This window comes from Jatropha curcas, chromosome 1 (genome assembly GCF_041381405.1).
Source record: "Jatropha curcas cultivar XTBG-Jc1 chromosome 1, XTBG_Jcur_1.0, whole genome shotgun sequence".
Classification (NCBI taxonomy): domain Eukaryota; kingdom Viridiplantae; phylum Streptophyta; class Magnoliopsida; order Malpighiales; family Euphorbiaceae; genus Jatropha; species Jatropha curcas.
The window spans coordinates 7,174,371-7,192,179 of NC_143151.1; the positions used below are offsets into that span (position 1 = coordinate 7,174,371).

At 33.7% G+C, this 17,809-nt stretch overlaps 1 non-coding gene across 1 annotated transcript; it reads right to left on the reverse strand.

Annotated features, from left to right (window-relative positions):
• Nucleotides 1–9,871: 9,871 nt before the first annotated feature.
• LOC149498909 (small nucleolar RNA R71) lies at nt 9,872–9,978 on the reverse strand. Its single transcript, XR_016319163.1, has one exon. It is a non-coding gene; the product is annotated as a small nucleolar RNA R71 (small nucleolar RNA).
• Nucleotides 9,979–17,809: the final 7,831 nt, after the last annotated feature.

Consider the following 17,809-nt stretch of genomic DNA (forward strand, 5'->3'; position numbering starts at 1 on the left):
ACAATTAGATTTATAATCAAAGCTAAATACACTTGGTTTTCAATTTGAAAAATTCTAGTCTACTGAAGATTACATAGAATCTATAATAAACGAAGAAAAATGTAGGTATAAGCATAAGAAGAACAAATTTTAAAAATTGAAAATATCAACTACACCTCATATCGTTTGCAATATGTATATATTCAATATAGAGGAAAAGAACTTTTACTTGAGTTACATATTTACAAATTTTTTTTATCAGCAACAAAAAAATTTTTTATTAGAATTAAAAATATCAAGAGCATATTTACAGGAATTATATATCTACAATTAGGGTATGATTACAAGAATTCACGGAAAGCACAACTGCGTAATTACAAGTGAAATAGACTTACCTAGAGAAGTCAGTCAATAAAAATTGTACACAAAGACTTGGTAGTCTTTCAATATATCTAGTTATCACCGATCTATATTTATACTATATATAAATGTGAGAATGAAGGGAAAATAATGAGATTACTGATATCGTTCTTAATAAAATTTATAATATTTTAAAATAGCCTTAGTTATAATCAATTGGAAAATTACATAGTTAATAGATGTAATTTATAAAAAATATTTTTTAAATAAATACATATAGATAATTAAGAATTTTAAAAGTTATCTTTTTTCTAAATTTATCTTTTAATAACTATATATGATAATAAGATATTTGAAAATTTTTATATTTTATTTTTTAAATATTTTTATTTTATTTTGAGTATAATTTAAAATATTTTATTTTGGAGAGAGATAAAAAGAGAAAAAATATATTCTTTTTTCTTATGTTTATAATTTGTTAGATATATATTCTAAAAATAAATTTTTAAATAGAATATAAATCATATTTTATTTAAGAAATAGATAGAAAAGAAAAAATTATATTCTTTTTTTATGCTTGAAGGAAAAATTGAGGGTTTATTTGAAAAGGATTGAACATTTATTTTATGTAATATTTTTTATTATTCAACATATAAATAATTAAGAGTTTTAAATTTTTAAATTTTATCTTAAATTTATTTTTAATATATATATATATATGTGTGATAATAAGACATTTGATAATTTTTATATTTTATTTTTTAAATATTTAATTTATTTTGATTATAATTTGAAATATTTTATTTAGAATATAGATAAAAAAAGAAAAAAGTATATATTTTTTTCACATTCTTTTTTTCTTTATGTTTGAATGATTTAATTTTATATGTTTTCTACAAAAAATAAATTTTCAAATTTAATATACATAATAATTTATTTAGGAGAGAGATAAAAAGGGAAAAAACCTATATATTTTTTTATGGTTGTATGAAAATTGAGAATATATTTAGGGGGGATAAAACTGAAATAACCGGAAAATAAAATTTCATAGATTTTCATTTAAAATTTTAATTTTTAATTTCAATCAATGGGATTATACAATGATATTTAAAATGAAATGTTTTATTGTTGCTAAATCGAATCCGTAAATCAATTGGAATCTTCAAGCCAGAAGAAAATCTGTAAATCAGATGAAACCAGGCTAAACCACCGAGTTGGACCAAATCAGTTCAAATCCAATCGGAATACCTAGATATTGGTAGAGAAGCCCTTTTTTTTTTTTTTCTTTCTTCTCTTTCATTTCAGCGGCACCAATCTCTCTCTCTCTCTCTATCGATTTTTCTAGCCATCATCTCCACCGGCCGGCATTGAACCAGCAGCCTCCATCCCTCTGCCGACCTCTTCTCATCATCGCGTCACCAGTTCCTCTTTCCTTTTCTCTCGGTTCTCGTCTCTGGTGAACACAGCGGGTAGGCGACTGCGGTCTCTCCTCGGCAGCGACACAGAAGCACCTCCAGTCCTTGCGATTCCAGCCGCCGCTCGCCTCTGCTCAGGTCGCGTCTCCTCCTGGCTCCCGACTCCGGCGAGTGCTGTAACACAGGCGACTTGTAGTTTCCTTTTCTGATCGACGGCGACGATGGTAGCGGCACTAGGCTCTTGTCGAGCCCATTCCGGCTGATTAGAAGGCTGATCTCGCCCAACTAACACCAAAATTGGACTCCTGAGTGAAATCCGAGCCAAATGATCGATTCTGGGATCCACGACTTTTCAGCCACCGCAGGCGGCAGTGACGGTGGCAGTTCGGCGATCAGCCGACGAGGTCCCAAGAGAGAGCATGGATTCTTGATGCTCAACTTGAATTCGAAATCCAATTTTAATCCGTATAATTTAAGACTTATTAAAATTCAATTTATAATTTCAAGTTTAGAAGTTGCGGTTATTAGATTAAAATAGTTTTGATTAAAGTGATTCAGGATTAAGAATGAAATAAGGATTTTTAATAAGTTAAAGCAATATAATTACTGCCATGTAAATAAATTGAGAACTTTAATATATATAGAGTGGATGTTAGATAAAATAAGAAAAACGTATAATAGGGTGGATTTTAAATAAAATAAGTAAAACGGATAAATATATAAATATATTTAATATACAGCTCTTATTTTCACATATTAATAAGATATTATTAAAATATAATTATTAATGTCATTGTCTATCTTATAAATATAATATTTTAACTATACGATTGTTATATAATTATGTACACTATGATTAAATTTATATGTGCATATTGATCTCTTATATGATTTATTATATTATATGAGTTGATTGGATTACTTTTGTTGTGGCTATAATGTGCCTTGTTTATAAGTGAAATTGGGATGAAGTGGTCACCATGGGATTGTGAGAATGATCTAGACCATTGGCCATGTATGGGAGATTGGCGCCCCATGTACATCTAATGAAATATGATGTGAATGATATGACAAAACCACATGGTGGCCTCCTGCTGGAAAAGAAAAAGAAAGAGAGAATAGAAAAACAATATGAGGATTGGTCAAGTGAGGAATAGACCAGTTGGCCATGTACGGGGGATCGGCTCCCTAGTGCACACATATGAGAGGACATGCCATGTGTAAGGACGGCTTGTCGAGGGATTTGTGATGCCACTGACCAATCTCCATTTGATGTGATTATTTGAAGGTGATATTACTTATGGGTGCTGATGTTTTGACATGTGCTTGACTGAAGGTGTGTTCATTATATAAATGTGGAAAGTATCATGTGTGATTGTATGAGCTATGCATTATTTATTATTATTCAATGAGTTTGTGAAACGAATCCCTTTTATAAATTTTTTCCAGAAGGTAGACATCTTGCTGGTTCGAATATGCTCTGCTTCTTTCTCCGCAGAGTTACAATAGAAATTTTTAGTTTTTGACAATATCTAAAACTATAGTATTGTATATAAAAATGTGTCCATCTTTATATTGAGCTCCGTAGTTAGGGGCTCATGAATATTATTATGTAAAAGTTATTAATGTGTTGTTCAACAAACTTGTGAATTTTTTAATTGACTCTCTAAAAGTACGAATGGATCAGTTTGCTCATTTTATAGATGACGTTAATGATATCATAAAAAGTTGTAGGCTCGAGCTATGAATTATTTGAAATGTGGAAGTTAGGCCAAATATATGAATTGATATTAATAATGTCACGTTATGGGTTTATTGTTCCTAAAACTGATTTAAAGGACTAGATTTATGTGAATTAGATTTACTACGAGCCTCGGGTACTTTAAGCTTACTAGGACCCTAGTGCCGGTCCAACCCATGGTTTAGGGTAGTGACAAAAACATTTCTTTTATGTAATATTTTTTTATTAATCAACATATAAATAACTAAGAATTTAAAAATTTTAAGTTTTATATTTTTTAAATTTATTTTTTAATAAATATATGTGATAATGAGACATTTGAAATTTTTATATTTTATTCTTTAAATATTTAATTTTATTTTGATTAAAATTTAAAATATTTTATTTAGAAGATAGATATAAAAGAAAAAGTATATTTTTTGTATTTTTTTATGTTTGTATGATTTGATTTGATATATTTTAAAAAATAAATTTTTAAATAGAATATATATAATATTTTATTTAGGAGAGAGATAAAAAAGAAAAAAGTATATTTTTTTTGTATGGTTGTAGGAAAAATTGAGGTTTATTTGAAAAGGATAGAACTTTTCTTTTATATAATTTATTATTGTTAATTAATTAACTTATTTATTTATTTTAAATTTGCAACTTAAAGAAATCAAATACTTAAATAAACTCATCAACTGACCAATATTAGATCTTAGCATGGTTTGTTTTATAATTTTTATTTATTGACTTGGAGTTAATCTTTTTTTTTTTTGTTCATCAACATTAAATTTAATTAAATTATAGTCTTTCCAATTGAAAAAAAAAAATTACTTTTTGAAATTCAAATTGGTAAGTTTTTAATATAATTTGTTTCTTACTATATGTTGAGTTTGTGAGAGAGTTTTATTCTTAATAATAATTTTCTTTTTTCTTTTTTCTTTTTTGTTACTGAATTAAGTTTTAACTATTATCATTTTAATTTCATAAGAGATTTACATCTTTTTTGAAAACAATAGATTACCTATTGATGATAAAATTTTTTTAATTTTTTAATATTTTTTCTCTTATATTTTAAATTAGTTTGACTTGAAAGAAAATAATATTTATAAAAGTGAGAAAAAACTAGAACTATATATTTCTATATTGGGTACTTTTTGGAGATTCAAGAAGTTGTGTGTATTTCCAAATATTATTTTCTTTAATATACTGAGTAAGTAATACTGCTACTACAGTCAAAGTGATTATATTATCAATTCTGATTATCTTCTCATTTCTTTTTTAATATTGATTTGGGGTTGAGGGCAGGGGTTGGAGATTGAGTAATGACTTGATTTTCTTTTTGGACACCTATTAGGGTTACAAGAATCTAAATTAGGTTTAGGGATGTGATTGAAGTTTATTTTGAGACCACTTTCATTATATAAAAATAAATTAAGTGCATAAGAAGTAATATTACAAGTTAACCAACTGTATTTATTTTAATATAAATAAAACATTATGCTTTAATATTATATCTTAAAAAATATTTAAAAAGTATAAAAAATGAATATATAATAAGCATAATTAATGTGTAATGCCCATTATAAAAAAAAAAAAATAGTAATTTTAAGTTTACAGTGTGAAAGTTTTTAACTTCATTTATTTTTATCAATTAGGGTTTGAACTAATAAATTTTTCATAATTAAGTATATTTGATTGAAATTTATCTCATTCCTTCATTTTATTCATTTTTTTTATCATTAACTTTTTCTTTTATTTCTTTTTCTTGCGTTTCTTTTTGTTTTCTTTTGAAATAAGAAAATTATATGGAATTTTTTGATTTTTTTTTTTTGAAGAAGAGAAATAAGAGAAATATAAATTTTATTTTAAAAAATGAAAAAAGAAAAGTGAATTGAATTTATGTTTACATTACATTTAAAACCTGGTATCATTTGATCTTAACTAAATTAGTTTCTTGGGTTTTTACTTAGTGTCTGACAAAAGAGAATACGAAAGAAAGGAAAGAAGAGAGAGAGAGATCAACATAGAGAGAGAAAAATAAGAGAGAAGGAATTTTTTTTTTTTTTTTTTTTTGAATTCTAAATGAGTGACAACTCAGCTAGACTGACATGGCGTACAACTCAGACTACACATCAGCAATAAAATAGCCACATCAGATACAAATTGTAAGCGTATACCAAAATGGCTGTTCAATATAATTGATAATAAAAAATAGTGCAATCAAGTCCAGTAATAACTTTAATTAGCCCCCCAACTTTTACTAACTATACAATTATATCCTAAACATACTATTTATTGAGTAAAATTTTATATTGGAAAAAGAAAAAGTATTAAGATAAAACCATTTAAAATATGAGTAACTCCAAATTTCCAACTCTAGGATCTTGCAAGTGAAATTCACCTAGGACTAAAATACATTTCCTGTTATCCAATTTTGGGCTTCCATTAATTTGGGTATAGTTAGACAATATTAGCTATTTTAATAATTGTTAACTGTTAGATTTTAGCCGGTAACTATAAGCTTTTAGCTGTTTATATAGTGTTAAATGCTTTGTTTGGAAATAATGTTTGAGGGAGAGTTTAGAGTTTTGATTGTGTCAAAACACAGATTTTGTAAATTATATAATTCAGTAAAGTAGAATATAAAATAGTTGTTAGCGAATAAGATAGCGTTTATTAAAACGTTAATCCATCTAATGTTTTAGCGTTTCCATTTTTTTATTAAAATTTTTTTGACAATTATGTCTATAATTAACCTATATTATCCTTATCCTTAATTCATTTATATTATCCATAATTAATGTATCTTAACATTAACATTAGTTTGAAGTCTTTTGCTATGATATTGTAAGTCTACAATTAATTAAGTTAAAAAATTATATTATTTTACACAAAAATTTAAACAAAATAATTTAATAATGAATTAACAGAGGAATATGTGAGGAAATTGTATTATCATTTTAGAAATGATAATATTTCAATTTATATAATTGGACTATACACTATAAATTGACATTTTCTTTTATAATGAGTTCACTATTATAGTTATAAGTTAAAATTCTAACTCAATATTTAAATATCTCTTTTTATCATTTTAAATTCAACAACTAATCAAACAACTATTTTTACCGAACACTTTTACTCTAAACAGTTATATAAATAGCTAACAGCTAATATCTAACAACTAACACCTATTAAAATAGCTACAGAGCTCATAAAACTGCTAACAGTTACTAAAACATCTAGTATTACTGAACAGATCCAAAATTAAAAGTGTTTTGTAAAAATAATTGTTTAATTAGTTGTTTCACTTAAAACGAAAAAAAAAGCACATTAGTTGTTTAATTAGTTGAATTTAGAAGAAAAAAAAAAAAACAATAGAGATATTATAAAACTATTATAAAACTATATTATCGAAAGCTAGAATTAATAGAGATAGAGTTTTTAACTTGGTCAAAATGTTGAAGGTAGATCAGAAGCTGTTGCCGCCGAGTAGGGCTTTTCTTTACCATTATTAAAATGAACTCACTGTATGTGTACAAGAAAAGACTTATCTACACCCGATGTATGGACATGCTTATACACCAAACAGAGGCAAAACTATGGCCAGTCACCCGACTGTGAGGATCCTGACCGCCTGTTTGACGGACCGTGAATGTAGCATTAGGAAGGCACGTTCCGAATTGTCACAGTCGGTGCGTTGGCCGTATATTCTACTCAGTTTGGAAATTAAAAACACGACAATAGGTCAACAATCTATTCAAAAGTTGATACACACGATCTTAGTTGATTCTCTACACTATAAAAGAAGGGGGCTGCAGAGTATGAAGGGGGGAGAAAAAAAGAAGCAAAAGCTAGTGAAATTCTGATTTAGAGAGGACTAATTGGGGATTAGCTCAAGGAACTATTCCATAGTTAGCAATTGAAACAAGATCTCAATCTTAGGTTCCTTTGTGGACAAGGATGGTTCTACAGCCACCAGTTCTCCTCACTCCTGTTATTTGTAATTCGATTATGTGTTGTGATAGTGTTGATTTTTATAGTGTTTTTATTGTCATTTTCACTAAGATTTCTAGTACTTTTAATTTATATAAATTAGTTTTTATATAATATTTGTATGTTTTTAATTAAAAGCTTCCTTGAAACACAACTCACTTGATTGGGAAGAAAAATTATAGGATTTTGCAAAGAAAAGAACAAAAACAAGGCAAAACACAATTGGCACGCCCTAGCCTGTGCTAAGGAGCACGGCCGTGCCTAGTACAAGGCGAAACAAGCCAAAAGCCAGAGGCGCGCACGCCCCAGCCCATGCTGAGTCGCACGCCCGTGCCTCAATTGCCTCAGACTTCCAGAGAGATGCACGCTCCAAGCCGTGCCAAGGAGCACGCCCATGCGCGCACTAGAGTTAGAGATTTCACCCGTGCAGCTAAAGCACGCCTCAACCCATGCCATCCCGCACGGCCGTGCGCGCTATTAACCAGACTTTCAGGAGAGTGCATGGCCTTACCCGTGCTAGCGTGCACGCCCGTGCTGAGAGTTTTAGACCTTCAGAGCCTGGCACGCCCCAGACCGTGCCAGGTAGCACGCCCGTGCCAAGCAAGAAACTCTGAAATAGAGTCAAAAGTTGCCAACTAATCCCTGCCATTTTCATAGCCCACTTTGGATACTTTCTTCACATGCCAGTCAAGCTTCAAACACAGGCACATGGGCAGCTATAATTGAGAGCAATTTATGGCTTGATTTAGAGCTTTTCCACCTCACAAAGTTGGACTTTATTCATTAAAGGCATCCATCAATCCCATACTCTACATCTTTTCTCCCATCCCTTATTCCATAACTTAGTTTATTTTTTATTCAAGAGTTGTGCAAAGTTCAAGGAAGCCTTCCAAGCAATCCCTCTCTAGTTCTTATTTCTAACTCTTAATCTTGTTTATTTCTTTCATTATCTTTATTGATCATGAATTATTTATCAAGTATTGTTGAGTTTTATTTAAGTACTAAGTGTAACTAAACTCTTATACTAGGGGGTTTGATGTAGCTTAATCTCTTTTCCAATTTATGCAATTAGATTTATTTTTCCTTATTCAAGTTATGGTTTATTAGTGATCTTAATGCTTCTAGGTAGAATTTTCCTTTAGATTGATTTATTTCAATTATCACTATCGGAAGAAGGATCTTTGATAAGAAAATGTTAATAAAACACGTGAGAATAACAACTTGATGCGGAAGCTATATGGTTTGACACATGGGGGGTTTTTTATGATTTATCAAACCTTAAATTGTAAATTCTTAAACAACTACATGACTTAATGATTTAATTCATATTTGATTATGCCATTGGAAAATAGGTAATTAAATGGAATTAAAATAGCTAGCAATACATCGGAAGAGCTTGTTAGTGAATTCAGAGTTGTTTCCCCTAATTGAATAATTAAATTGATTAATGAACTAATGAAATAAATTGGATAGAATTAAGTGAAATCAAAACCCCTAGTAGTCTTACTTCCTTGATTTCTTTCAATCAACTTTTATTTACTTGACTCTTGTTTATTTTACACTTATACAACAATTCTCTCAATCATTGTTTAAATAATAACAAGATAACATAATTTTGGTATTTGGTATACAATCCCTGTGGATACGATACTCTACTCACTCTATATTACTTACAGCGAATTTGTACACTTGCGAAATAAGCTGTCAAGTTTTTGGCGCCATTGCCGGGGATTGGCAAAACCAATATCAATACGAATTATCTTGTTGTTAATTTAGACATTTGTTCATTTGTTTTTATTCATTTTGTTTTTTTTATAGAACATCTCAGGTTTTTATGCAAAGAAGATCTAGAAGAACAGAACCTCTGATCTTTGATCCAGAAGTTGAGAAAACCTGCAGAAGAAATAACACAGCAAGAAGAGCAAGAGAAAATAGATCCGAACAACGAATAAACATGGACGAAATTAATCCTCTTCCTCCAAACATACCTCTTGTTGTGAATCCTCAAATCAGACAAGAACCTAATGTTCGAGCATTGCGAGATTACACAACACCTTCTCTTAATGGGGCAACCTCCAACATCACTAGACCAAGAGTGGAAGCTAATAATTTTGAAATTAAACCAGCAATTATTCAATTACTTTCCACTTTTATTCAATATGGGGGACTCCTGTGAAGATCCTAATGCTCACATCACTAATTTCCTGGAAATTTGTGATACTTTTAAACAAATGGTGTTTCTGAAGATGCCATTAGATTAAGACTCTTTCCTTTCACTCTAAGGGACAAAGCACGATCATGGTTACAATCTTGTCCCGCTGGAAGTTTTACAACTTGGGAAGAGTTAGCCTAGAAATTTTTGGCTAAATTCTTTCCATCTTCTAAAACAACAAAACTAAGAAATGAGATCATGACTTTTGTTCATCATAATCAAGAAAGCTTGTATGAGGCTTGGGAGAGATTTAAAGATTTGTTGAGAAAATGTCCTCACCATAGTTTGCCCAAATGGTTACAAGTCCAAACTTTCTATAATTCGTTGTCACCTAATATTAAAATTACTTTGGATGCAACTACAGGAGGATCTTTTGAAAGAAAAGAGATCGACGAGGCATACAATTTAATAGAGGAAATGGCAAGCAATAGCCATTATCAAAGCAGTTCTGACAGAAGGAAAACTACAGGGATCTATGAAATTGATGCCATCACAGCACTAAATGCAAAGGTTGACAACATGGTAAGAAAGTTAGATTTGCTAACCACTAAATCTGTGAACTCCATCTTGCAAACTTGTGACAGATGTAACGAACCGCATGGAGTTGGAGAATGCATGTTAGATTCTGCAAATCCACAAACTTTGGAGCAAGTGAACTATGTGATGAACCAACAGAGGAGGAATTACCCATATTCGAATCCTTATGATAACAGGTTGAGAAATCATCCGAATCTTTTATATGGTAATTCTAACAATATTTTAAATGCACCACCAGGTTTCTTGCCCCTTGAGAAGAAGTCTCATGATGATCTCCTTACTGCCCTCTCAAAATGGCACATGGATTTCATGAACGAAACAAGAGAACACAATAAAATCCAACAAGCTGCGGTAAGAAATCTGGAGATTCAAATGGGACAATTTGCAAACATGATGGCAGCTAGACCTCAAGGTACGTTACCTAGTAACACGGAGAAAAATCCTAAAGAGCAGGTACAAGCCATCACCTTGAGGAGTGGTAGAGAGTTGGAGGAAAAACCCAGGAAAGAGAAAGAAAAGGAAGAGGAGAAAAAGGCACCTATCATCGATCTAGTGGAGAAGGAAGAGGTAAAATCCTATGTTCCACCCATTCCATTCCCGCAAAGATTGAAAAAGACGCAAGATGATCAAAGCTTCATGAAATTTCTGGACGTCTTCAAAAAGCTTCAAATAAACATTCCTTTTGCTGAAGCTCTTGCTCAAATGCCCACTTATGCAAAATTCTTAAAAGAAATCTTGAGCAAGAAAAGAAAGATTGATGATCAAGGCATGGTAAAACTGACTGAGGAATGCAGTGCAATCATTCAAAATAAATTGCCACCAAAGCTTAAAGATCCAGGGAGTTTTTCTATTCCTTGCAATATTGGCAATTTAAATTTTGAAAAGGCTTTGGCTGACTTAGGAGCTAGCATAAATCTGATGTCTTATGAAGTTTTTAAAATGCAAGGTATGGGGGAGCTCAAGCCAACAAGGATGTCTCTACAATTGGCCGATCGATCGATCAAATACCCCAAAGGAATTGTAGAGGACGTAGTAGTCAAGGTAGGGAAATTCATTTTTCCAGTTGATTTTGTCATCCTTGACATTGATGAAGGAAGAGAAGGATCATTGATCCTTGGAAGACCTTTTCTTGCAACCGCAAGAGCTCTAATTGATGTACATGATGGAAAAATGACATTGAGAGTAGGTAAAGAAGAGGTTGTTTTCGATGTGTTAAAATCTTGTAAACTACCTATGGACTGCGATGATTGCTTTAGAATAGATGTAATAGATACATGTGTAAATAAAAACTTTATATAGCGTAGATAATAATAGTAATAATACAGAAGAAGAAGAAAAAGAAAAAGAAGATACACCACCCAAACAACTGCTGAAGCAGCTCCCTCCTCATTTGAAGCATGCATTTCTAGGTGAGAACAACTCTTTTCCTGTTATTATTTCCTCTCACTTAACGCTTGATCAAGAGGAAGGGTTGTTGTAGGTTCTTCGGAAGCACAAAAGAGCAATAGGGTGGTCGATTTCTGATCTACAAGGGATAAGCCCAAGTATATGCATGCATAAGATCCTAATGGAGGACAACTACAAGCCTTCAATCGAGCATCAAAGACGATTGAATCCAAACATGAAGGAGGTAGTGAAGGCTGAAATTATAAAACTTCTGGACGCCGGTATTATCTATCCAATCTCCGATAGTAGTTGGGTAAGTCCTGTTCAAGTTGTGCCAAAGAAGGGAGGTATGACTATTATCTTTAATGAAAACAATGAATTAATTCCCACTAGAACAGTCACAGGTTGGCGTGTGTGCATTGATTATAGAAAATTGAACAAAGCAACACGTAAGGACCACTTCCCTTTGCCTTTCATTGATCAAATGCTTGAAAGACTTGCAGGTTCCCTTCTATTGTTTCTTGGATGGCTATTCAGGATACTTTCAAATACCTATTGCTCCTGAAGATCAAGAGAATACCACCTTCACTTGTCCTTATGGCACTTTTGCCTATAGGAGAATGCCTTTTGGACTATGCAATGCTCCTGCAACCTTCCAAAGATGCATGATGTCCATATTTTCTGATATGGTTGAGAAATCCATTGAAATATTTATGGACGATTTTTCTGTGTTCGGTTCTTCCTTCGATGCATGTCTTCATAATTTATCTTTAGTAATGCAACGTTGTGAAGATACTAACCTTGTGTTGAATTGGGAAAAATGTCACTTTATGGTCAGTGAAGGTTTTGTCTTAGGGCACAAGATCTCTCAATAAGGAATTGAGGTAGACAAAGCAAAAATCGAGGTAATTGAAAAACTTCCTCCTCTTAACTCAGTGAAAGGGATAAGGAGTTTTCTTGGTCATGCAGGGTTCTACAGAAGGTTTATCAAGGACTTCTCAAAAATCACAAAACCTCTTTGTAATTTATTAGTTAAAGATGTTCCTTTCAATTTTGACAAAGAGTGTTTAGATGCTTTTAACAGATTAAAGAAGGAGTTGATCTCAGCACCTATCATCACTACACCAGATTGGACTCTTCCTCTTGAACTTATGTGTGATGCTAGTGATCATGCTGTTGGAGCCGTCCTTGGGCAACGAAAGGACAAGAAGTTGCATGTCATCTATTATGCTAGTCGCACCTTGAACGATGCACAATTAAATTATGCAACTACTGAAAAAGAATTATTAGCTATTGTTTTTGCTTTTGACAAATTCAGGGCCTATTTAATTGGAGCCAAAACAATAGTCTAAACAGACCACTCTGCCATCAAATATTTGCTAGAAAAGAAAGATGCAAAACCGAGACTAATTCGTTGGGTTCTCTTATTGCAGGAATTTGATCTGGAAATTTGAGACAAAAAGGGAACCGAGAACCTTGTGGCTGACCACCTTTCCAGATTAGAGTTAGGGGAAGAGGATTCAACCGAGCTACAAATCAATGAAAGCTTCCCCCATGAGCAACTTTTGCTAATGGTAAAAACTCAAACCCCCTGGTATGCTGATATAGTTAACTATCTTGTTTGCAAAATCACTCCTCCCAATTTTTCTTATCAACAAAAGAAAAGATTTTTTCATGATATCAAATACTACTATTGGGAGGAGCCCTTTTCGTTCAAATATTGTAGTGATCAGATAATCCAGCGGTGTATACCGGAAAGTGAAATGGAAAGTGTCCTTAAATTCTGTCATTTAATGGAATGTGGAGGACATTTTGGAGCAAACAAGACAGCAGCACGTGTGCTGGAAAGCGGTTTGTATTGGCCTAATCTATTTAAAGATGCTTTTAACTATGTTCGTCTTTGTGATCGCTGTCAAAGGTTGGGTAACATTTCGAAGAGACATGAGATGCCTTTGCATAGCATTCTTGAAGTCAAAATCTTCGATGTTTGGGGTCTGGACTTCATGGGACCTTTTCCACCATCTTACTCAAACCAATACATCCTAGTGGCAGCAGATTACGTGTCAAAATGGGCAGAAGCTATTGCCCTTCCCAATAATGATGCCAAAAGTGTGATGAGCTTCATCAAGAAATATATTTTCACACGACATGGCACTCCGAGAGCGATAATCACAGATGGAGGTAAACACTTTTGTAACAAGTACCTTGATTCTCTACTTTCCAGATATGGTGTTACTCACCGTGTAGGTACTCCATATCACCCTCAAACGAGCGGACAAGTAGAAGTCACCAACCGGGAAATCAAGAAAATCTTAGAGATAATTGTTGGCCAATCAAGAAAGGACTGGTCCAAGAAGCTCGATGATGCTCTTTGGGCCTATAGAACTGCATTCAAGATGCCAATTGGCATGTCACCATATTGAATGATATACGGTAAGGCTTGTCACCTCCCTGTCGAGCTGGAACACAAGGCATATTGGGCGATCCAATTCCTTAACTTTGATGCTAAGGAAGTCGGTCAAAAGAGGTTGCTTCAATTGAACATGATGGATGAAATAAGGCTCCACGCTTATGAAAATGCCAAAATCTATAAAGAACGCACAAAACAGTGGCATGATAAGCGTATCATTCTCCGGAATCTAAAGGTAGGCCAACAAGTTCTACTCTACAACTCTAGACTCCGCCTCTTTCCAGGAAAACTACGCTCAAGATGGTCCGACCCATTCACGATTAAAGAAATTTTCCCGCATGGAGCAGTTGAGATTATGGACGGTGACTGAAGTTTCAAGGTTAATGCTCACCGTCTAAAGGTTTACCAAGGTGGAAATTTTGATCCTGTTAAAACCGCTATCAATGTTGATTAAGATTGAGTCAGGTTCGGTACGTCGAACTTAACGACGTTAAACAAAAGTGCTTATGGGAGAGAACCCATTGTCATTTTAATTGTTTTATTTGCTTGTTGTTTGTTTGTTTTATTCAAATTATAGGAATAATCTACCACTTAGCATGATCATATTTCAAAGAAAAATTGAAAAGGGAGAAGCAGAGGGTAGCACGCCCTAAACCGTGCCCTGAGGCACGCCCGTGCCACATAGCACGCCCAAAGGCAAAGTAATTGGCACGCCCGTGCAAGGTCAGTGACTTTCAATATGTAGGAAAGAAGTGCGCATGCCTTGGACCGTGCCAACACGCACGCCCGTGCCCGCATGCATCAGGACTTCTAGGGGCTTGCACGCCCTCAGGCATGCCGCGCCGCACGCTCGTGCTAGGTAAGTTAAGTTGGCCCTGCAGGAGAAGAGCGCGCACGCCCTAGACCGTGCCAACACGCACGCCCGTTCCCGTTTGCGCTGGACTTCTAGAGAGGTGCACGCCCCAGGCCGTGTCATGCAGCACGCCCGTGCCCGCTTGCGCTAGACTTCTAGAGAGGTGCACGCCCCAGGCCGTGTCATGCAGCACGCCCGTGCCCTCTTGAGATTAGACTTCCAGAGAACTGCACGGTCGAGATCGTGCTGAAGTGCACGGCCGTGCGCGCTACCTTATTTAAACAACACGCCCTAGCGTTGTTTCATTTAAAACAACACGCCCTAGCCGCCAGCAGCCTCCTTCTCTCAAATTCTCTCGTTTTCTCTCATTTTCTTGCATTTCTATCTGATTTTCTTCAATATTTTTCACCATCATGCCTCCCAGGTACAAACGCAGCAGGCCTTTTTCATCTGTAGCATCTAGACGCGGCTCCACCACAAGATCTTCCACTGCTTCCTCCCTTTGATATGGGCTCCGACGACCAGTTGGAGAGGTACAATAAACTTCTATTACGCCCCATTTTACCAAATAAGTTTATTGATATTGATGCTTTATCGATTGTTGGGCTTAAGGATGCCGTGGTTGAACCATTGAAACGTGTGGGGTGGGGATCCTTTATCGAAATGAAAGGCCCTGTGTATCCTCCCCTCAACTTAGAATTTTTAAGTTCACTTTCTGCATCAATTAAATTTCCAGCTGACATTTTTAGGAATAAAATTAAGTTTAGACTCCTTGGAAGAAATTATGAACTATCCATTGATGAAGTTAGCCACATTTTTGGTTTTCCCACCGAAAATGCGGTTAACCAAGTCCCTGCAGATAATATGGATCGTCGTAGGTGGAGTCAGTTGGCAGATAGCAGCACTTATAATGCTAGAGCATCTAAAGCATCAAAATTACAAAGTCCCGCTTTAAGATACATCCATAAATTTTTAGTTCATACAATTTTCAGAAGAAATGAGAGTGAAGGAGTTGTGAGCCGGAGCGAGCTTTACTTTTTATGGGCTATTAATAATGGAGTATTGCTTAATGTTGGATACTGGTTGTGCCAAAAATGGGCCCGAGTCGCAAGGGCCGATAAGGGAGCCATTATGATAGGTTGCTTTATTACACGCATTGCTACCTATCTAAGGGCATGGAATTCGGCTCGACCCATTTATGAAAGCCTAGGAGGTGGTAGAGGGACTAAATTAGATATTGATCTTATGATTCACATGAGGATTGTGGAAAAATTTGGAGATTCCTACCGAGTAATAGGTGCACCAGCAGAAACTACTGATGCTGACTTACCTGCAGCAGCTGACATTGAGGAGGATCAGCCACCTCCTTTCCCTGGTTTTACTTCTGGTGCAGGTACCTCCGGAGCTGGACCTTCATTCTAGGGCACTTCCACTGTGTTAAATGATGAGCTGTTTGCACGTATGTTTTCTCGCATGGATATGTTCGACACTTGGGTCACTGGCATGGAGTCCATGATCACTAATCAATTCCAGTCACTTGAGATCACACAGGGCAGCATCGATTCTCGCATTGACACTATGCAGGGTCAGCTTCAGACTATTCTTCACTTACTGCAGCCACCTCCACCTCATCCACCAGAGGCCTGATGTTCCTTCCTTTATTTAGTTCTCATCTCTTATATTTCTGTTTATTGAATATTTTGGTTTTGTTTAAATATTTCGGTTGTCAATTACTTACAGTTGCATATTTGGATTTTTAATTGTTTTTCAAATTCAATATTGTGGTTATATTTTCGTGTGTTTCTTCCATCATAGCTTGGATGCTCGTCGCATTGTCTCACAACAACAATGGTACTTTTCTCCACTCCTTATTCTTTAATAAACATTTCATAAGTTTGGGGAATTGCATCTAGCTCATTGAGGACAATGTGCTCCATTAAGTTGGGGGAAGCCATTTTTATCTAAACAAAGTTTTTGTTTTAATAAAATAAGTATGGAATAATTATGACCAACATTTAAAATTTATCTTAATTTCATTAACCTTTGAATAAATTAAATAGTGTTTCCAAAGTTAATTGTTTTTAACCAAATTTATATTTTTAAACATACTTCTTTGATTTAACCATTTGTTTAGAAAAATTTTTTGAATCCTAAACTTGTATAGAAAGACAAGGGACACGAAAGCCATGTTACATGTATGTTTTAAATCAATAAAGGATGAAGGTATTATGAGAGAAAAAGAAAGATTGAAGGAATGACGGAAATCCGTTCTAAATGAAGTAGTATGGAGCATAAAATGCAACTACTTATCGCTTACATTCCTATACATATTTATAAATATATAAGTGGTGTGGAGCATAAAATGCAACCACAAAAGAGGCAAAAGATGAGACGTGGCATGGAGCATAAAATGCAACCAATTTAGTTGATAAAAATAGGTTACCTAAAAATACCTTGAGATGAGAAATATTACATGTAAGCTAAATTTGTCCTAAGTACTTACTATTCTAAAGAAGGAGACAAAAATGTTCTTTACTCATGTTTAATAAAAAGAATATGTTCTATTAAATCTGGCTAGAAATAACTAACATAGGAAATATATACAATTTATTCTTATGTTAATAATTTGGATATTTATTAAATTCGTGAAATAATTATTCCATACTACTTCAAGGAAATTTTATTGCTTGAGGACAAGCAATAGTTTAAGTTTGGGGAATTTTTATAGTGTTTTTATTGTAATTTTCCCTAAGATTTCTAGTACTTTTAATTTATATAAATTAGTTTTTATATAATATTTGTATGTTTTTAATTAAAAGCTTCCTTGAAACACAACTCACTTGATTGGGAAGAAAATTGTAGGATTTTGCAAAGAAAAGAACAAAAACAAGGCAAAACACAATTGGCACGCCCTAGCCCGTGCTAAGGAGCA